The 23188-nt window shown below is 38.8% G+C and overlaps 1 pseudogene; it reads left to right on the forward strand.

Annotated features, from left to right (window-relative positions):
• LOC138756351 (doublecortin domain-containing protein 1-like) overlaps positions 1 to 23188 on the forward strand; it is a 340682-nt pseudogene that overhangs the window by 131060 nt on the left and 186434 nt on the right.

Genomic DNA, 23188 nt, shown 5'->3' on the forward strand with positions numbered 1-23188 from the left:
CCGGCTTTGCCTTTTTGTTTTATTCAAATTAATCACTTGGCAGTACTGCTTTAAATAAAAAGGAGATATTTAGTATGAACTTCCAGTTTTTCTTGCTTCATGGATGCTATTTGAGGTTGAGTGAGAACATAGCTAACAAATTACATTAACATTTTATTATGAGTATTATATGTATATTAGGCTATATGATTATCATACTGTATTTCTAAGGCTGGGGAACTACAGACCACTTTCAAGATGTCATCCCTTCTACTTCAGGTAAAGGGTTTTGAGTAGGTCCTACAATAAACTGAAGAACAATATGTTTGATCATTTATAGCACATGAATTGTTGTATTTAAAAATATAGTTAAAACTACAAAAATCTAATGCCTTATTTGCTGATAATGGTAATGACTCAATGCCACTAACAAGTGAGCATAATAACTCAAAGTAAAATTAAAGTCTAGCATTGCTTCTAGCATCATCAGTGTGTGCCCACACAAAACGGAGGCTCTCAGGATACTGTATTTGAATCAGAGCCTTTGATGTCCCATCTCTGAAGAACGATTTTAGTCAAAAGAATCAATCCATTGCTGCCTATCGATTGAAAACATCACAGCTGCTTCTCCTAAGTGAAGCAGGGGCAGGAATTACTTTTCGATTGCCAATGCCTGGGTGTTGGTCCTCTCATTTGCCGCACTACCTTTTCTGATCAATACCAAATCATCCACTGGGTAGTAATTAGCTTTTCGAGAAGCACTCAACAAAGATCTGTGGTGACTCTGATAGACTTCACCAGAAAAGGTCAGGCAAAATCAGCAGTGAACTAGAAGGTGATGGATAAAGAAAAAGACCCCTTGCCTGAGAAGTACTTAGCTTTTTTTTAATTACTGTAATTTTCAACAAAAGTAGGAGAGTGAGATGATGAAGTACAGCACTTTCCTCCCTGCTGTTCCTGATGAGGCTTGATAGTCCTCAAAATTACGCATTGACTCTCGTTGATTTCTCCCAGTGTTTAGTACTAATAACCTGTAGGGTCTTTTTTCTCTCTACCTCTCAGTCCTAGTGTCACTGCAGTAATTACACTGTGTGAAATCTGCACTGCAATCACAGCTGCCAACTCAGAGCTTCACAAGCTAGGTCAGACTTTGTACTGCAGAGAAAAAACAAGAGCGACAGATAAGACAGAAAGGAAAGGAGTTGGGTTTAATTCAGAATGATCATTTTAGGAACAGAAACCTCCAGACAACTGATCTTTAAAATAAAATCTCCAGTAATCTGTTTCAATGAATTGCTCCTTGCTTTTTTTTTAACTTGTACGACCTTCATGCAAATGTATTCTCAGACCTCATGACAATTCACAATAATTTTTGTTATTTTCTGAGAAATAAATTAGGTGTTATTTCTTTTCCAGGGACAGCTTTGAAAAGGATGCATGTGAATAGACAAAATAATAATGATAATAACACGAAACAAAATAAAAATGATTCAAACTCTAAAGAATTTCTTCCTGATCTTGGTTCCATTGAGACAATAGTTGCAACCTTTTGCTTGTTGGGCTTTAGGAGTAAAATAGGAAGGAAAACAGATGCAACTTCCATTTATCTTTTATTTTCTTTCAGTGCTTTGATGCCTCTGGCTAATCATACCTTTCAGCTTGAGGCTAGAGGTGTGGTATCAAATTTAGAATTAGACACCCCTAAAATAGGAAGAACGCTGAGTTTTGCTACTCTCTTGAGTTTAAGAAGGAATTTATGATAATACTTTATCAAGCAAGATTGAACCATAAGCAGATACCTGATGAGATGAGGGCCGAAAGGCCTGGACTCTGCTGTAGTGTTCAATGTTCTTTTTGTTCTAAAGTATGGAACATTTAACATTAGAAAGTCTCCCATTCCAGCATGGATCATTTTGCTAGTAATGTCAGTTTGAGGAAATTACTCCACACTCTGGAAATAGATGAGCAGTGGCCCTCTGATTAGTGTGAATACTCTTCAGATAATCGTGAAAGTCATAAGAAAATAAAAGATAATTCTATTCGTTGCTACACTGCAGTGAGACATACAGGCATACACTTATATTAGGGCTTACCAATAACCCAACAGACATTGTGTGTTTACATTTTAAAAGGTAATCGATTCAGCCAGCAACTATTCGAGATGAACTGTCAAGCTTCACCATTAGCTTCTCATATTGTTTCCATCATCTATTTAGTTTTTCAATAAAGCATATTATCTGCAACAGCATGAGGTGTAGTTCTTTGAAGAGAATTTCTTGTTACAAGTAAAGCTGACTATTTTGAGGATGAGGCGTTGGCTGTAATCTCGAAAAGGGATTGTAATGTTAAAGAGGTAAGTAGGTCTAAAATCACTTGCTCATATTTAACAGAGTATGTTCAGTGTAACTAAAGAATGCTTAAGCACTGGGCATGATGGTGGCAAGTTTTTTTGAAGGGGGGGGGGACTCTAATCGGTCATTTCTCTTTCCCATACATAAACTCCAGCCAGTACCCGATCGAAACAAAGGGACCTCTCCCACTGCTTGAATATAGTGACACTCATTCTAAGAGGAGTGGGGCAGCTTTTTGTAAGCACACTGCTTCAGACAAACAATAGCACACAATGAGTTATTGACTTGTTTATATATGGGTCTCTTTTCACTAACTAAATCTGACTCCACAGTCTGGACAAATGATTGATTTCGCCGGTAGAATGGGAAGCCCTATGCGTTTAACTCTATAGTGTAAACTGTTTCTTTCCCATTTGTACGCAGTGAATAGAAGCTTATTAAAATGCACTTTCCAAAAATACCTGCAGCTGGCCATTATGAGTGTGTTCTGTATATATAAATAAGTAATTTGTCCCAGTCTTTTGTACGATAAGAGGGCATTGGAGTTTCATGTGGGTAGATATGAATGCTAGCATAATCAGTCTTTCATCCGATTGCGGCTGTTAATGTAAATGTATACATGATATGAAGTTCTTTTTCAAACAATTACATTCATATTACCAAACAGAAAGAAAATGAATTCCTCTGCCAAATTGTGTATCAAGAGGCAAATCCATTGAATTTCACGCTCACAAAGATGAATGAATTCCAGCCACATAAACCGTATCAGGGCATCATCCATTGAACACAAAACTATTATGGTTTGGCATAGCATAAAAACAGTTTGGTTTCTAAATGAATAAAATTGGTTCTGGCTAATTTTTGCAGCTATATAATCTGTGTATAACATTGTAAAAAAATGCTTCGTAGGAAAGTAATCTTTGGCGCAGAAACCTGTTGTATAAAGAATTTACTTTTTCATGTGAATCACAAATTGAAGTAAATGAAGTAGCAAATTAGGAGCTGTTAAGGTTTCTAAATTCTGATCATAATCCAGCCCTCCAGCAAACCCTCCAGCCTTCGGTCTACAGCTTCAAAGGTGAATTGTTGAATGTGTAACCCTAACCCCTCACTGATTTTTGTTATGTATTCACTGTTTATACATTATTGAAAATGTAAAAGTTATTATTTTATCACAATCAAAAGGCAGTGAAATTTTAAAATCGTGACATGCCTATCAAAACACAAATTCCTGGGAACAGAATGTCAAATTAAATTTAACCATGAAAATCATGTGTAAACTTGCTGTTTTCATTTGAAGTGACTCAATGGCAAGTGTATAAAAAAATACTTTTTGAAGCTTTTAGACAAATTGTTACTGAGTTTTCCAAGGCATTTCGGCAGAATTAATTAATTTTGACAAGGTAAGTTCCGTTATTGAAGATAACTAAAATAAATATGAATAGAGAAAAGATGAGTGTGTGCCCAATTATCAGAGAAATGGTTAAGTATTAAAAAATTTTAAACGTGCTTCACTTGTTTTTAGGTATATTATGCCTTGAATGGATGTGCATGGAAGGTCATCCACAAAAGCCTCCTCTATTTCAACAGGAGAACTGTATAAAATAAGTGAAAACGTGAGAACTTTTTAAAATTTGCTCTTTTTAACAAAGTGGAAAGTCATTTGAGTGGGGGGGAGGGGCAAAAAGGGCTTTCTTGAAAAATGTAGCCTTATTGCACAAAGGAGATTCTGATATTTGCACTACATTTTTTCTAATTCTGAGGAAAGCATGGGCTATGAAACTTGGAAGATTAAGATGCTGAGTTTGTGGCTATAAACTGATCATGGCAAGAGACTTAGAGGAAGGTGGCTGGGTTTAGGCTTTCATGTCGCTGGCTGCCATTGCATGCAAACAGATTGAAATATGAACAGAGCTAGTTATGTGGGGTCATGAAAGGCCAAGTTTTGTCTTTAACTCTATTCAGATTGCTTGAGTTTGTGGAGGTTGGTGGGGGTGGGGAAGATTCAGCTCGAAAGAGAATTCTTGATAATGTAGTTTATGGACATTCATCTAAGTTAATAGTGGCATTTACAACTAGGAATGGAAATACAAATTTACACAGAAGCACTCACCAGGTGCAACATTAAATGAACTGACCAATAATTAATTGCATGTTTTTGCAATTTATGCAATCAAATTTTTAAAATATAGTATTGATTTGCAGAAATTAGATGCTTTCCTTTTTTTAAAAAAAGGATTTGTTTGTCTTTTTGTTTTGATTTTGGTTTCATTTTCAAGCTGCTTATCAACCCAAAATGAAATTAATTGGAACATTAAAGCTTGTCAAAATGATATTTAAGGTTTTATCGGAAAGAAATATATTGTGAGTGATGTTCACACAGCAACTTGTTTAAATGCTTTTATAAAATGAAACATAAAAGAAAGGATTGAGCAAGTATCTTAATTCCTTTTATGTTCTTGGGGGAAATTAATTCCAAACTGAACGTTTCACAATTATTAGAAATGTGGTAGAGTCTGTGAAATTGGGCTGTGAGTCCATGCTTAATGTGTGGATCTGAAATTCTGCTCAACACCAATTTAGCAGACCTGTTTTCTTTATCATTCTGCCAGATCTTGAGTTTTTGCACATATCCCATGGTACAACGTCAAAGGGATGAGCACATTGTCTTTCCAATTTAATTTAACGATTTGATAAAATCAGTAAATTAAGAAAAATATAACCCATGGAGTGATCTATCTCTAGGCTATTGGATTTCAACAATAGATTTTTAGAAATACTCAGCAGAAGAAAAAAAATGTATTAAAACAGTCACAAATTAAATAGCTTCTGAAGGTTCAAATGATGTGGTTTACATTCCCTTGCATGTGAGGGTCCTTTACCTAAAGGGAAGAAAACACAACTGAAAATCTGATAGGCCTTTGTGATTAAATGAAGAGGTGAACTTCTGAATTATTAAATGCCTGTATGTGGAGTTAGTGCATGCATATAAAATAACGTCATTGCTTGCAATAAAAATGGAAAAACTGACACATGAGATTAATATTTTGAAGTCAAAATTAACAATCAAAATTCTGTTTAAAATTCATTTCATGCATGATCAGTTATTCCATTAAAACAATTGCATTGTATGTCTTATTTAAATACATTTTTAATACTTTGTAAATAAACGAAAATGGAGTAGCACCATGAGAACACTGCCATCGAACATTTCCTTTTCTTTATTTTATGTTTCCAAAGCTATGAACATGTTATGACAAGTTTTTTTTTTAAATTTGCTTTCTGTAGGTATTATAAACTGTCAAACTTAAGCACAGGAATTTATTTTTTAAATGATTATTGACAAAGTATTAGTGCTGTGTATAGAGCTTATCTCATTTCAACCACATATAACTTGCATCATATACCAAATAACCTGGGTCACAGCAAAGGTTCCAACAAAATGGTTCAGACCCAAGCTCAGACCTGTTCTCCCAACTGCACTGATGTGTTTTTTTTTTCTAATTTACGTTCCACTCTGTATTTTCCTAAATCAGATTAATATAAATAAGGGACATGGATTGTGGGTTCAACCTCACAAAACACTGAATCAAATTTCCAAACTCTCTGGAGGGGTAGCATGGGCTAAATTTGGTACAAAAACATAATGGTGAAAGATCAGGCCATGCATGAATTTGAAGGCTTGAGTTGCACATCCAATATATGGTTGCTGGGATGCATGCCCAAAATCCTTGGCCTCATTTGTAGTGGGATTGGAAGCAGTTTGTGGCAAATCCAGAGTGGCTGGTCAACACAGGAATACGAGGGATGTGGAAGCCCTGGATTGACTATCCACAATTCTCATGCAAAGGCCCTTTGCTGTCAGGAGAGTGAAATGATTTCATGGCAGAGGCAGGTGATCACAAGTCAGGGATGTTGGGAATATTTGCCTGCAGGGATCCAGGGATGGCAGAGGTGATATGAGCACCTGGGCCAAACAAAATCTAATGATAATGAAACATGCGCCAAAATTATTTGCTTCAGCCGAACAAGTACTTCATGATTAAAAAAAAACAACTCCAATACTGTGTACTAACTTTAAACTAGATAATAAATACAAAGATAAATAGATAACATTGTTCACAGTTACCAAAGTTCAAGAAAAAAATGTTTCCTTGTGAATTTTCAGGACCTAGAATCAGAGGTTACACAATTATTATCTAAGGTGAAGAAGAAGAATGATTAATCTCTCTGATTTGTAGCCTGATCATATATAAACGAAAGCAAGAGGATTCACATCCATCAGCAAAAATGTCCAAAAACCACTTCTCTAAAGTGTGAAATGTGATCACAAAATCTCTGTAGTATAATTGCTTGAGGAAATACAAGTTTAGACCTATGGATACAATGGCAATTAAGCAGACTTCATTATGTTCTGAATGTTCTTGAAAGTTGTCAAACTAATCTTGACAAATGATCCTCCCTTATGCCACATAGATGGTGTCAGGAAGAGAATTTTCAGCACAGGATACTCAGTTTGATATATTTTTGTCACTCCAGATTTTTTGTAATATAAACACAGAAATGCTGTTGGAACTCAGCTGGTCTTGCAGCATCCATAGGAGGGAAAGATGTATAACCAATGCCTGTGAGACCAGCTGACAATCACAACATCTGAAGACTTTAGTATTTCACTCTAGATTGTATGTATTCCCTTTAAATTTCTGCTCAAAGGTGGCCCCTGAGTAACTTTATGATGGAGGGCTTAATGCTTAATGTAAATGCAATTTAAGGTGAAGGTGGGTGGAGAGAGCCATTGCCCAACACTTCTGTTATATAATTATTGCTTGTCATTTATTAGTTGCTGTCTGGCCTTGATGCATGCATTTCTGAATAGGATTGTCCAATCATCAGTGATCTGTTTGATATGGGATAGCTTAGCTCTGTGTGTTGCATATTCTTTTCCCTGTGTTACTGCTTCATCTGTGTAGCACCTCCTTCTTGGGTATGCCTGGTTCTGCCCATTGCATAACTTTATTCATTCCTTTGAACCATGATTCGTCCCTGAATTGTTTCCAATTTTAAATGAGGTAAATGCTGAACTGTGACTGGAGTATGTGGATTATTTGATTTCTGCTGCTCCTGCTAGCCATGAATTTCCCCATGCAAAGTACAAATAAAATGCAGACACTTCATTGCTTATCCTTTTCTAAATGTAATTTAAAAAAAATTACACATACACCACTTCTGGCCAATAAGCCCATGCCTCCCAAAGACCCCAATTAACAGCCCCTGTACACTTTTGAAGGGTGGAAAGAAATCAGAGAACCTGGAGAAAACCCATACAGACTAGGAGAGAAAATATAAATTCTTAAAGACAGCGCCAGATACAAGCCCAGGTCGCTAACACCTGCACTGACCATGCTGTCCCTGAAGGAATGGCTAAAGGCAAAAACTACAGCACTGATGGTGAATTCTGCACTTTGCAAAAACCTTTTACAAAACTTGGTAAAAGCTACAGTAAAATAACCTGCAAAAAACACTCAATGAGAGGAAAATAATAAGTGTGGAGGACCGAGGTTTCTTGGACTCCATAGATCCTGAAAGCGAGGTTGATAAGATGGTTCAAGAGTCTAATGATAAACATTCTTTTATTTAAAGGGGAGTGGAACATAAAAGTTAGGAGGTTATGTAAGATTGTATTCAATGCTTGTTGAGCCACTGCTCAACTATGATGGTGTAGGATTCTGGTTATCAGAGTTCATTGTACTGGAGAGGTTGTTGAGGAAATTCAATGGAAATTGCCACAATTTAAGGGAAGGAAGGGAAGGAAGCCTGAAGCAAATACCAGAGGACATCTGTACATATTAAAGGGAGGAAAGTTTAGGAGCGACATCAGGGGTATGTTTCTTACATAGAAAGTTGTGGGTGCCTGAAATGCTGTGCCAGGGGTGGTGGTGGAGGCTGGAACATTAGGGGCATTTAAGGGACTCTTAGACAGGCACATAGATGAAAGAAAAATGGAGGGTTACGAGGTAGTTTTAGTTTTTTTTGGTAGGAATATATAGGTTGGCACAACATTGAGGGCCGAAGGGCTAGTACTGCTCTGTAGTGTTCAATGTTTTATGATTTCTTTGAAATAGAGGAGAATACTGGAAGATAAAATTGTGGCCTTTAAAATTATCAGAGGCCTTGATAGACTGGATAAGGAATACCTTCTTATCTGGAATACTTCTTTGAGCAGAATGTACAAAAACTTGGAAGGCAGGTGTATAATAATTAGTAGGAAGATTATAGGAAAATTAACTTTGTTTTTATACCTAGCAGCAAATAAAGATCTGTCACTGCAAAAACCCAAACCACGTTGTGTGTATTTGGAAGTATACTTATTTTTATGTCTGAGTGTGTACTGGAGAAACATTATGGATCAAGCGTTGGAATGTGGGATCAGATTGATTTGGTATGTCTTAATCTGCATTGGAACAGTGAGCAAATGGTCTTTTTTTATTGTATTTTTTCTACGATTCTTAACTCCCAATCCCTCTTAAACTCTAATCACTCAAAAATCATCTCTAGAGCAGTGTACTTCATCGTTGCCATTGTGCTACCATGTGGCTAAATTTCATATTTTTAAATGGTGACCAATCCAGAAAACAAATCTTAATTTGCTCTAAGTTACTTGGGAACATTCTGAGGATCAAAAATTATTATTTAATGCCAGGTTGTATTTCATCTTTAAGAATAGAAAATGTGCTCTTTGGATATCTCCAAATCCTTCTATGTTTGGACAGCATTTCCACTGAAGATCATTGGGATCTGAGCTTGTTGGTGACTTACACGTCTCACCATGTAGAAAGAGACCATTCTGAAAATTTTTCCATGCAGGTCATAAAGGAACAACTCAACCTGATGCCATCTTTAAAAAAAAGATATGCACGGAATCTCACTTCTCCCCATCTCCTCTTTGTATTTGTATGACCCACCTTCCATCTCACATTCAGTCTTGATGAAGGATCTCATCCCAAAATGTCGACTCTCCATTACTTGCCACATATTTTGACTGAACTGCTGAATTCCTTCTGAGACTTGTTTTTATTTGCACTGATAATTCGCTTACTGCTCAGGATACATTCCCATGAACAAGAATACTTATGCAATCAGTGCTAAAAAGGATCTCTATTTTCTGCCACGTGACAATGGAAAGAATCCACACTGTGACTTTGGGATTGCCTATTCCTCCATTAGGTGGAGGTTTTTGCAGAAGATGCTTGTGATGACTTTCCCTGTAGTGAAGGGTGCAGAGAACCTTCTGCCACAAATGCAGTGAAATTATTCTCTATTTTTAAAAAAGTTCACATCTCCACATTCATCCAACTGCTTCTCTCTGAAAGATTATGTCAACTACAGAGCTAATAAATAGAAAACATTACACCAATATGTTATTTTAATGCTATTAACATCTTTAAATGGTAGAGCAACACATGTATTGCATATTTGTACAATATACCCCATTGTGTTCTTTGAAGACTCAAGAATTTAACTCTGCAAGATGCATAACAATGGCAAATCCAAGATGGCACTTTGCAAATAATTGCAAACAACAGCAAAATATTAAAGTTTATTTCTCACATGGCTATTAATATAAATCCTAATAGACTACACATATTGTCTGCAAAAGACATTGAAATATGAAGACTTGGATTATTTTTGTGACTGATATATCATAAAATAGTGAGAAACATGGCGAAAAGCAGTCAATGCAAGAGCAACATGCTCTCCGCCACACATGTAACGGTGTCAAAAGATTATCAGGTTCAAGTCGTGTCAAACTTTCTCAACAGAATAGCATCTAAAGGTGCAACTTCAATGATTATCCCTTGCTAAATGCATTTAATATTTTTAACCCCTTTAGCTGGACAACTTGATTGATGAACTGTGAGCTACTATCAAGAAACACAATGGTCAGGTCAGCAAACTCAGCCCACTATTACAGGCTGAAAAGGGACGTTATAGCCGCTTTGTGTCCCAGCACATTAAAAAGCTTCCAGAAAACAGCTCTCTCTCAAAAGGTCTACAACTAAAAGTGGGTACCATTCATCTTGTTTCATTTACACAGATATATCTTCAGCAATTTCCATTTTCTTTTAAAATCATTTGGATGCAATTTTTTGAAGATTCATTCATGTGCTGATTTCTATCATTACATGAACAGATCCACTGCCATTGATTCATTTTTACAATTTATTATCATATCTCTTAGGACTTCTAGCAGCCCTTCAAATAATTTCGAATCAAAGTAATAATTTCATGTAAGAAAATAGAGCAGCTAGAACACAGAAAGATCACACTAATCTCTTGGGTAACTGGATAAACTGTTATTCATTAATTGAATGAAAAATATTCAAAAATAAATTAATTCTGCTTTTGTTGTGGCAATTAAACACACAATATCTTTAATATCATTGTTGGGGTCTTTCATGGCTTGGTTCAGCATCATGCTGAAGAAGATTGAAAAGAGGGTTGGTGCGAGAACACAGCCTTGCTTCACGCCATTGTTAATGGAGAAGGGTTCAGAGAGCTCATTGCTGTATCTGACCCGACCTTGTTGGTTTTCGTGCAGTTGGATAATCATGTTGAGGAACTTTGGGGGACATCCGATGCGCTCTAGTATTTGCCAAAGCCCTTTCCTGCTCACGGTGTCGAAGGCTTTGGTGAGGTCAACAAAGGTGATGTAGAGTCCTTTGTTTTGTTCTCTGCACTTTTCTTGGAGCTGTCTGAGGGCAAAGACCATGTCAGTGGTTCCTCTGTTAGCGCGAAAGCCGCACTGTGATTCTGGGAGAATATTCTCAGCGACACTAGGTATTATTCTATTTAGTAGAATCCTAGCGAAGATTTTGCCTGCAATGGAGAGCAACGTGATTCCCCTGTAGTTTGAGCAGTCTGATTTCTCGCCTTTGTTTTTGTACAGGGTGATGATGGTGGCATCACGAAGATCCTGAGGCAGTTTACCTTGGTCCCAACAAAGCTTGAAAAACTCATGCAGTTTGGCATGCAGAGTTTTGCCGCCAGCCTTCCAGACTTCTGGGGGGATTCCATCCATACCTGCTGCTTTGCCACTTTTCAGTTGTTCGATTGCCTTATATGTCTCATCCAGGGTGGGAACCTCATCCAGCTCTAGCCTTAGGGGCTGTTGAGGGAGCTGGAGCAGGGCGGAATCTTGGACTGAGCGGTTGGTACTGAAAAGAGATTGGAAGTGTTCTGACCATCGGTTGAGGATGGAGATCTTGTCGCTGAGGAGGACTTTGCCGTCTGAGCTGCGCAGCGGGCTTTGGAGTTGGGGTGAGGGGCCGTACACAGCCTTTAGAGCCTCGTAGAAACCCCTGAAGTCGCCAATGTCCGCGCTGAGCTGTGTTCGTTTGGCGAGGCTAGTCCACCACTCATTTTGGATCTCCCGGAGTTTGCGCTGAAGATGGCTGCATGCGCGACGGAAGGCTTGTTTCTTCTCTGGACAGGACGGCTTTGTAAGGTGAGCCTGGTGGGCAGCTCGCTTCTTTGCCAGCAGCTCCTGGATTTCCTGGCTGTTTTCGTCAAACCAGTCCTTGTTTTTCCTGGAGGAGAAGCCCAGTACCTCTTCAGTGGATTGCAGTATGGTAGTCTTCAACTGATCCCAGAGGGTTTCAGGGGACGGGTCCGTGAGGCGGGTTGCAACGTCGAGCTTTGCTTTGAGGTTTGCCTGGAAGTTTCCTCTCGCTTCGTCTGACTGCAGTTTTCCAACATTGAACCTCTTTCTGGGGGCTTTATTGTTCCTGTTTACATCCGGTACCGCACGGATGGCAGTCTCTTCAATCTGAGGCGCCTGCAAGCTCACACCAAGACACAAGAGAAACTTGTCCGTGAACTACTCTTTGCAGATGATGCCGCTTTAGTTGCTCATTCAGAGCCAGCTCTTCAGCGCTTGACGTCCTGCTTTGCGGAAACTGCCAAAATGTTTGGCCTGGAAGTCAGCCTGAAGAAAACTGAGGTCCTCCATCAGCCAGCTCCCCACCATGACTACCAGCCCCCCCACATCTCCATCGGGCACACAAAACTCAAAACGGTCAACCAGTTTACCTATCTCGGCTGCACCATTTCATCAGATGCAAGGATCGACAATGAGATAGACAACAGACTCGCCAAGGCAAATAGCGCCTTTGGAAGACTACACAAAAGAGTCTGGAAAAACAACCAACTGAAAAACCTCACAAAGATAAGCGTATACAGAGCCGTTGTCATACCCACACTCCTGTTCGGCTCCGAATCATGGGTCCTCTACCGGCACCACCTACGGCTCCTAGAACGCTTCCACCAGCGTTGTCTCCGCTCCATCCTCAACATCCATTGGAGCGCTCACACCCCTAACGTCGAGGTACTCGAGATGGCAGAGGTCGACAGCATCGAGTCCACGCTGCTGAAGATCCAGCTGCGCTGGATGGGTCACGTCTCCAGAATGGAGGACCATCGCCTTCCCAAGATCGTATTATATGGCGAGCTCTCCACTGGCCACCGTGACAGAGGTGCACCAAAGAAAAGGTACAAGGACTGCCTAAAGAAATCTCTTGGTGCCTGCCACATTGACCACCGCCAGTGGGCTGATAACGCCTCAAACCGTGCATCTTGGCGCCTCACAGTTTGGCGGGCAGCAGCCTCCTTTGAAGAAGACCGCAGAGCCCACCTCACTGACAAAAGGCAAAGGAGGAAAAACCCAACACCCAACCCCAACCAACCAATTTTCCCTTGCAACCGCTGCAATCGTGTCTGCCTGTCCCGCATCGGACTGGTCAGCCACAAACGAGCCTGCAGCTGACGTGGACTTTTACCCCCTCCATAAATCTTCGTCCGCGAAGCCAAGCCAAAGAAAGATCTTTAATATATTTAGTTCTGATGCTGTGGAATCTTGTCAAGTTCTCACATCTGCAATATAACTGAACAATTAAATTCCATTAATCAACTGGTTCAGTTGAAAGGACTTTGGGCTGCATTTGATTTCCTAATGGCACAACACAGTTTTAGTTCCACTACTCATGTTATTTAATTGTCCTTTCTGTTGTGAATTGTGAGGATTAAAATCTCTGTGTTCTTTGGAGTTGTCAACCAATACTCAAGGAAAGTTTTCCTTGTATGCTTTCACATACAAAATATACATACAAAGAGTGAACTGTTGTCATTGCATGCCTTAGGTGATGTTTCCATCTCTTCCTGTCATCCAGTGGAAAATATCACATCGTGAATCCACTTTGGATAGAATGAAGCTTTGAATTTTTTTTAAATGTTACCATTTGCCAAAGAGATCTGGAATGGGATACAACAGTTCTTATCATACTGTTAATATAAGCAGTTTTTAAATGTAATAAAGATAGAAAGTGAATGTTCCAGAGTAAAGAGCCTTTCCTCAAACTGAAAAAAAGAAACACTAATGCTGCTGCTTAATAGGTTCGCTGACCTAGGTTCGCCCCTGACCAAAATTGCTGCCTGTGTGGAGCTTGCTATTTCTCTCTGTGATGTGAGTTTTCTCCCACATCTCAGAGACATAAAAATTCCCCTTCTGTATAAGTGAGTGGTTCAATTTGTTGGAGGTTAGTGGTAATACTGGGAGATTAAAAGGGGATTAGTGTAGGATCTGTGTAGGTGATTGATATTCAGCATGGATCTATGGGACAAGATGTATTGAATACATCTTCAATATGTGCCCAACATTCATTAATCCAATTCAAAGTGGTGCATCGTGTTCATATGTCCAAAGATAAGCTGGCTTGTACCTTTTCTAATATTAACCCTACTTGTGACAGATGCAAACCTAATATTGCTACACTAACACATATGATTTGGTCTTGTCCCTCCTTAGAAATCTATTGGAAAGAAATTTTTTAATATCTTTTCAACTATATTTCAGGTGGAGTTACGACCCATTTCAATAACTACTCTTTTTGAGGTCATTGAACAAGACATAGGCCTTCTCTACATTGTTGGCTAGAAGAGCCATCTTATTCAAATGGAAAGACTCTAGACCTCAAACACTGTTTCAATGGTTTTCTCATACTATGTCCTATTTAAGTTTATAAAAAATTAGATATCATTTATTAGATTCATCAGTGAAATTTGAGTTTTTAATGTGATTGAATGTACTATATCTTCCAGCGGAGATATTGTCTTACCTTTGTTTTTTGTCTCGGTATGAATCAAAAGCTACAAAATATACTTAACCCTCGGGATAAGCTGCTTAGATGTTTTTGTTTGGTTAGTTTTATTTTTTTTCAATATAGTAGGTTAGGTAGTTTAAAAATATATATCTATATATTATACACACTCACACAATTATACTGTTTGGTTTTATCTTGATGTACATATGTATGTGATATTGTATTTTTAGTCTCATTCCCCTTTCTCATTAAAAACCAATTGTGAAAAAAAGACAGAAGTACCTTTAATTCCATTCATGTGCCACTGTCTTTCCCTCTGTCATAATTGAAGATTCAAGACTACTTTATTGTCATTTAATAATACAGGAAATGTGAATGCAACTACTCCTGGCCAATTTCTATCACCTCTCCCCTCATCACAATTGCCTTAACTTGAAGACAGGATCCAACACGTTTGTCAGCTGATCTGACTCCCAGTTCCCCCATTAGTAGAGGTGTCAGGGGAAAGAATGCAAGGCTAATATTATTGTGCTTAATATCTTGCACCATGGGCACAGAATGCACACTCAGGAGACAGTCTTGCTTCAATGTGCTTTGCTGAACTCTGTGCCTTTTCATTTGTGGAACAGTTTCTCGGTCATTGAAATAGAACCATAGAACATTACAGCACAGAAACAGGCCCTTTTGGCCCTTCTAGTCTGTGCCAAATCATTTTTTTGCATAGTCTCACTAACCTGCATCTAGTCCATAGCCCTCCAGACCTCTCCCATCTATGTACCAGTCCAAATTCTTCTTAAATGTTAACATTGAGGCCACTTCAGCAGGCAGCTTGTTCCATGCCCTACCACTCTCTGTGTGAAGATGTTCCCCCTAAATGTTCACACACTGTTTAGATTTGGTATTGTAGGTTAGTACTGACCTAACTTGAATTAGTTAACATTTGATTAATTTCAGAAACATTTGAGCTAACTGCCTTGCAAAATGAGATGGACATGGAAATGTGTCAATAATTGATCCAAAATTACATTATCAATTACTGTTCGGAATTGTTAGTAACTGTCTGCCATGATTTAAAGTTTGTGGGGATGGATAGCCTCTAACACAAGCCAAATAATATAATCTCCTGGCCAGAATGTGCAGCATTGCTTTACCAGTAAAGGTATTTACTGAAGCTTTGGGACAGAGAATCAATGCAATACTTGAAGAGAATAACTTTACAATATTAAACATCTAAAAATGTAATCCTTTTTCATATTTTCAACACTATTGAAAATTTACTGTACTCTACCCTTTCTTGGGAAAACATGCCATTCAATTTTAATTTTAAAAAAATTAGATATACAGCATGTTAACAAGCCCTTACAGCCCAAGGGCCCAAGCCATCCAATTACACCCAATTGATCAAATCCCTGGTACATTTTGAATGGTAGAAGGAAACTGGAGCCCCCAGTGAAAACCTATGCAGACACAGGGAGAACATACAAACTCCTTACAGACAATGTGGGATTCCAACCCTGGTTTCAATCACTGGCACTGTAACAATGTTGCACCAACCACTACACCAACCGTGCTGCCCACATGAGTTCTGCTATTATTTTCAACTTTCTTTCACTGGCATACACCTGCCGTTTAACTGCTGTTGAACTCCATCATTGCTAGTGTCTTTGTCAATTGACTGTGAGTTACATCTGATTTACCATAGGTTAATGAGTTATCAACCTTCACTTTGTTCATTAAGTACTGAGTCTAAATAACCACTGAGCTACATGAAGTAATTCATCTATCTATCTACAAGTGGCAGCTTGAACTAGTTGGTGGTGCTTGTCTCTTTCAGAAGGTCATGGGTTCAAGCCCTGCTGCACATTTGTCTGTTCAATATAGCTAGATATTTCAATGCAGTAAGAAGATACTTCAGCATTCTCCAAGGCATTATTCCTCTGACATCTGCTTGTGTTTACTTCGATCAGCTGTGCACAATTTTTCTGTCAGAGCAAGACAAGATGTGCAATCCAAGCCACTTCCAAGTGCTCTGCTCACAATACGTTTAACTTTTTACATAACCAGATACTGATAATTTTAGTCATGTTTAAAGATGCGAGCATGGCACCCTCACTGACTCCTTGTCACTCCATAATGTTCCACTGTCTGCTCCTTCACCATGTGTTGCCTCCTCATTTCCCCATGACTACTTCACTTTCTGACTCCTCACTCATTCACCCACTGCCTGCAGTACAGGAACAGGCCCCTCAGCCTCCATGATGAATGTTTATACTAATCCTATCTGTATGTATGAGATCCATATCTCTCCATTCACTGCTTATTCATCTGCTTGCCTAGCTACCTCTTAAATATCACTATCATATCTGCTTCCACCACGGGCCTTGCAGCATGTTCAAGGTGCCTATCATTTTCTATGTCAAAAAACTTGCCTTGTGAATCGCCTTTAAAATCCCCCCCACTCACCTTAAATCTAGGTCTTCTTGCATTTGTCATGTCCACTCTGGGAAAAAAAGACTTGTGATGACCTACCTTGCGCACTTCATATAATTCTAGAAACTTTCATCAGGTCTCCTCTCAGTCTTCAGAGGAAACAATACAAAGTTGTCCAACTAAGACTCTCCATTCTAGGCAAAAATCTGCACCCACACCGAAGATTCCACATTCTTCCAATTGCCCGAATTGCCCAAAGCACATCAAATGTGGCCTAACCAGTTTTATATAGCCACAGCGTTACCCAATTTTATTTTATATGCCTTGATTATTTTCCACTTTCTTTACCGCAATATCTAATTGTGTTGTTACTTTTAGGATGTTATACTGTATACAGTACTTGCATCCCATGATATGTCATTGCGCCTGAGTATCCTGCCATTTACTATATGGTTTCCTCTTACGTTTGACTTCCCAAAGTGCAACACTTCATACTTGTCCAAATTAAACCCCATCTATTATTTCACCATCGTATGATCTCTATCCTGCTGTATTTTTAACAACCTTCCACACTAAACAAAACTCCACCAATTTTTTTGTCATCTGAAAATCTACTAGTCAGCCCACTTACATTTTTGTCCAAAGCGTTTATATATTATCACAAACAACAGAAGTCTGATCATTGTTCATGATAATAAATTCTGATCCTATACTCTCAGGTTATTCTGTTGCTCTGTCGCAACAACCCTGTACACACTAGTATTATAAAAACACAATGCTGGAGAAACTCAGCAGGTCAAACAGTATATTTTATATAGCAAATATAAAGATACATAACCAATGTTTCGGGCTTGAGCTCTTCATCAACTGAAGACTCCTTCTCCCGCTTTAAGCCTTCTTCCTCCTCTTGGACAATTTGTCGTGGCCAACTGCCCACTCTGGATCCTTTTTGTTTCCAATTGCCGCCGATACATCATCCATCTCAACTTCACCACTTCACTCTCTTATTCCGATTCTACCTCCTCTGAATGCTCTGTCCTTGACCCTCTCCGCAGCAATCCTAGCCTCACCAATAAAAAAAATGCAAAACCCCAATGGAACTGCATGCGTTTAACAATGATAGATGTATGTTCAGCACTTCAGTGAATCTGGATCCATAGCTAGAAATGGGCCTGTTTCTGGACTTGGTCCATTAAACCCCCTTCTTGGGCTCATGGATCCCCTCTCCCAGGGACCAGCAGTAAACGATAACATATGTGCTCTATGGATTCAAATATTTAGGTATTGCACCAGTGGCACTCCATAATAATTAGCAAAAGGTTGTTCTGGCCAGTTGTTCTCAGGCAAGACACATTGTACTGTTTGCTGATAAAAAGAGAGCAACTACACCTGACAGGGTATTGTCTATAATGGGTAGTGGCAAAGATATTGTCTATTTCGGTGAATAATTCGAGTCTTGAAAACCTCAAAAAGCATTCAAAAATCAGGGGTCGACTTATATGCCAGATACAAAAATATGATCTTAAATTCAACTTTAAAAAAAACCGCTGGATGTAAATTCAGCATATAAGATGACTTGAAGCACCTCCCCACCGCCGGCACCACTGCTCCCTGGCATTTCCCTATTGTTGGCCACTGTCATATCCCGCCCAGACAATGGTAGAGTCCAAGGTTCCCACTCCTGCCTGGAAGGCCGAGGTCCCGGCTCCTGTCATGGTTCCTGCACTGAGACAGCGAGGCAACTTCTTTGATGCAGACAGCCCTGCATCCGATGTTGAGAATGGAGTTGCCGTCACTGACTCCGGCTGCAGAAGATGCTGAAGATTTGGACCCAGCTCCATTTGGCATCTTCGGCCAGAAGCAAAGGTTTTTTAAACTTTTTTTTTTGCTTGGTTGCTTAAGTTACAGGTTGAGGTGTTGTAACAATGTTTGGGTTGTGGCTGGGAGGCCTAGACACAGTCTCTGGCACATTCCTTACAGAAAATTGGGAGATCGACTTAGATGCCCAATATATGATAAAACCATGAAAATGGGGCCCTGACATATCTGAAGGTCACCTAATATGCTGAAATATATGGTATATAATGAATGTTTCAGGCCTGAGCCCTTCGTCAAAGTCTGAGCAAAATGTAGGCAGGTACCTGAATAAAAAAATGCTGGGAGAGGAGGGAAGAAGGGGTAGGGGGAGGAGCACAGGCCAGCAGCCAAGAGGGCATGGGTGGACATGGATAGGTGGACAGGAGAAGAATGGTGAGAATTGATCGGGGGAAGGATGATGCAGAGCTGGGAGAAAGGAGACATAGGGGAAAGAGAGAGATGAACAGCTCAGGCCCGAAACTTTGTCTTCTATGATGCTGAAGGACATGCTGAGTTTTTCCAGAACTTTTGTGCATTAACTACAATCACAACATCTGCAGACTTTCTTTCTTCACTCTGTGACATGTCATGAGTTTTCTGTCAATTTAAAATCTGGTTATTAAACACCATTTTGCCAATATGGATAGAGAAAAGTCAGTTTCTTCCACATTCCTCCCAACTTGAAAGTTTGTAACAGCCTTATTAGTCTCAGGTTGTACTTATTAACTCTATAAAATGGGCAGTGCAATTTAAACAGCACTATTTTACATTGTATTTCTCATTACAATATTCCTCACCTTGTAGAATGTGTCTCATCACTACTACTTTCTAAAAAGTCTGAGGAGATTTGGCATGTTTTGGAAAACTTCAAACTTCTACAGGTGCACTGACAGTTGGCATCATGGCCTGGTTTGATAATTCCAGGAATACAGAAGGCTGGAGAAGTAGCAAAAACAGCCAAGTCCATCACAGGCTCCGACCTCCTATTTATTGCCGACATCTACGTGAGGCCCTGCTTCAAGAAAGCAGCCAACATCATAAAGGGCCCCCACCACCCTGGTTGCAACCTCTTATCTCTGCTACCTTCAGGTGAAGGTACAAAAGCCTAAAGTCCAGCTCCTTGTTTCAAGAGCAGTTTCTTTCCAACTGCTATCAGGTTCTTGAAGCTCCCCTTATTACCCTCATCAAAAACCGACTCTAACTCCACAAAAAAAGATCTGTTTGCACTGCTGTAATTGTGAATATATTTTTATCTATCCATCTTTTATATTTCTTATCACTTTCTGTATGGAAATTTAACGTATACTATTGGAGATTTTTTTTATAAAACTTGGTTGACTTCAGCAATAATTTTGGTGCATATATACATTGTAGTTATATGTTTGACAATAATTATAACATTATCTTTATCACCTAATAAAGCAGTCTATTCTCTAACTAGCCATGAGCAATGCCAATGGGGACTGATTACTGGAAAATCAATTATAGAGAGTATGGTTTACATAAATGTAGGCATGGTTATTAAATAATTTGAACTTGATCCACTATTGTGGTCTCTGCACTACTCTTCTACCTTAGCTCCATTTGCCTTTATGTGCTCAACTAATAAAAGCATTGCTTATTCATTGAATGTCAAAAGAGATCAGGTCAGAGGCTTCAAGGTGATTGAGTTACCTACTTACAAGATGCACTATTAGACAGTTTCATATTTTGTTCTGAATTATCCTTAAATGTTGGATATTACAATGAGGCCTTGTCTGCCCTTTCAAGGTTCAATCTTACAACCAACATCCCACAAAAACAAATGACCTGTACCTAAGGGCTTATTGATGTTTGTGCAAATTAGCCAACTTAAAAGCCAAAATACTTCCATTTTATTATATTACACTTTGACAATTTCTAAGGTTATGAAAAATGTATCCTAATTGAAAGTTTCATCATGGTAACAGGAAATGTATAACTTGATCTTCAAGTGATGCCTTTTCACATAAAAATGAGGCACTGAAGGAGTGATGTTAACACAGGTGGAAACAATAAGCTCTGTTGTTTGGTTTGTTTGTTAGATGTATCACGATGGTCATAAGACTGGAGAGGTTGTCATGTAGAGTAACATGAAAACCACTGAGAACGTATCTGGCAATACCAAGTTCAGAATGGATCAGGTAAGGTTTCTTTTACTTAAAAAAATGCTGAAATAATATTAATAATAGTGTTGGTTAAGTGAAATAAAATCAAAAAACACAATTCAGCAAACTGATGGTATTTGAGCAATATTTGTTTACATCTAGTCCAATGTTACCTTCAATTGAAATCACTACAAGATAATGAGGTGTAAAGTAGTGTTCCACCATGGGGCTCCCACTAGAAGAATTATTTTTAAATTATTCTCCTAACAAAGAATTTTTTAGCTACTTTTGTTGGCTGATTATCCACAATTTGTTGCCTTACGACATTCCACCACAAGGTCTGAGAACTCACAGTGGCCAAGTGCTTGGGATAATAGGCCACACACAATATCTGTTCTGATAACTTAACCATACTTAAAAGTTACCATTCCATGACATTAGTAGAAAAGCCATATTGATAAATAATTCCAGTGTGTTCAATTATTGTTGAAGTCCTATTAAGATAGAGATAGAAACCGCTTAATGCTTTCAGTTGTTAAACAATGAGAAAATGGAAAAGCAATTTTAATTCCTAAATTATTCAGCTGTACTTTTTGGAACCATTCTGTTGCTTTCTTAAATTTACTATGTATGAATGTTTTTATGTGAAGGAAAGACCTCTGGTTAATACTTTGTCAGTGTTGTATAGTAGCTAATACATGCAAATTTACGCTTGGAAGCTGTTTGTTCTTTAGACAATTTGTGTTATTACCATTATAAAACACCAAATAATTGAGCTGATCCAGCTTCAGTAAGTGATGCTCCATCACAGTTACACCAGGGAACACCCCCAAACTATCCAAGAATTCATTATCAATCTCAGCACAGAAGGGAAAGTGAAATCTTTTCAATAACTGTTCATTGTATTGAGTGATTATGGTGAGTTTGGTTCAGTTTTGGCAGAGACATAAAAAGGGTCATAGCAGATTGGCTCCATTCAACCAATCCAGACTGAGAGCATGAAGGACAGACTCTTTCTGAGTTCTCACTGAAGATGGATTTTATTGCCTATTTTTTGCCCTTGAACCAAATACGTTCAACGTCACTGTTTTAGATGTTGGGTCATTTAAAGCAATAGCCTTTGGTTATTGTGCGATTTGGCAGCTCTGACCAAAAAAAATTGCACCTCGGCATTCTTTCCTTCTCCCCAACTCTCTGGATACATTTGAACTATGGTCATTTAAAACCTTCAGCATTTAAAATCTGTTAAAAAAATTTTTGTCTACGACCTTGTAGGAACCCTGCTTGCATACATTTATGTTGAATCTTATGCATTTAAGAACTGTTCATTTATAGCAGTAGGTAAATATTGGATGGCAGTGGTCTTTTAAGAACTTGAGAACATTAGAAATAGGAACTGGAGTAGGGCATTCACTGGTTTGATAATTCCAGGAATACAGAAGGCTGGAGAAGTAGCAAACACAGCCAAGTCCATCACAGGCTCCGACCTCCCATTCACTGCAGACATCTACGTGAGGCCCTGCTTCAAGGAGGCAGCCAACATCATAAAGGACATCCACCACCCTGGTTGCAACCTCTTATCTCTGCTACCTTCAGGTGAAGGTACAAAAGCCTAAAGTCCAGCTCCTTGGTTCAAGAGCATTTTCTTTCCAACTGCTATCAGGTTCTTGAAGCTCCCCTTATTACCCTCATCAAAAACCGACTCTAGCTCCACAAAAAAGATCTGTCTGCACTGCTGTAATTGTGAATATGTTTTTATCTATCCATCTCCTGTCATTCACTGAGATCATGGTTGATCTGATGATAGGCTCCACTCCAGCTACTTTATCCCTTAATTCCCCTTCTGTGTAAAAATCTATCCAATCTTATCTTAAATATATTAACTGAGGTAGCCTTCACTGCTTCAATGGGCAGTGAATTCCATTGATTCACCACCCACCTGTGAGCAGTTCCTTTTCATCTCTGTCCTAAATTTTCTGCCCTGAATCTTGAGGCTATGTCCTCTAGTTCTCATCTCACCTACCAGTGAAAAAAAATACCCACCTCTTTCTTTCGTTATTCCTTTCATAATTTTATGCGTTTCTATAAGATCCCCTCTTATTTTTCTGAATTTCTCCTCTGGATAATCAATTATTGTTCACCCGTTATTTGGATAGTTGCCATTTTTAGTTTCTCAATATCATTATGAATATGCCTGCTGGTTTTGAAGGAAATCTAATACATATGCAATGATTACACATGATTCAGTGTTTGCTAGCAGCTCAGGAGCAGGGGTCAGAGCCAGTGGTAA

The sequence above is a fragment of the Narcine bancroftii genome, chromosome 1 (assembly GCF_036971445.1).
Source record: "Narcine bancroftii isolate sNarBan1 chromosome 1, sNarBan1.hap1, whole genome shotgun sequence".
NCBI lineage: Eukaryota > Metazoa > Chordata > Chondrichthyes > Torpediniformes > Narcinidae > Narcine > Narcine bancroftii.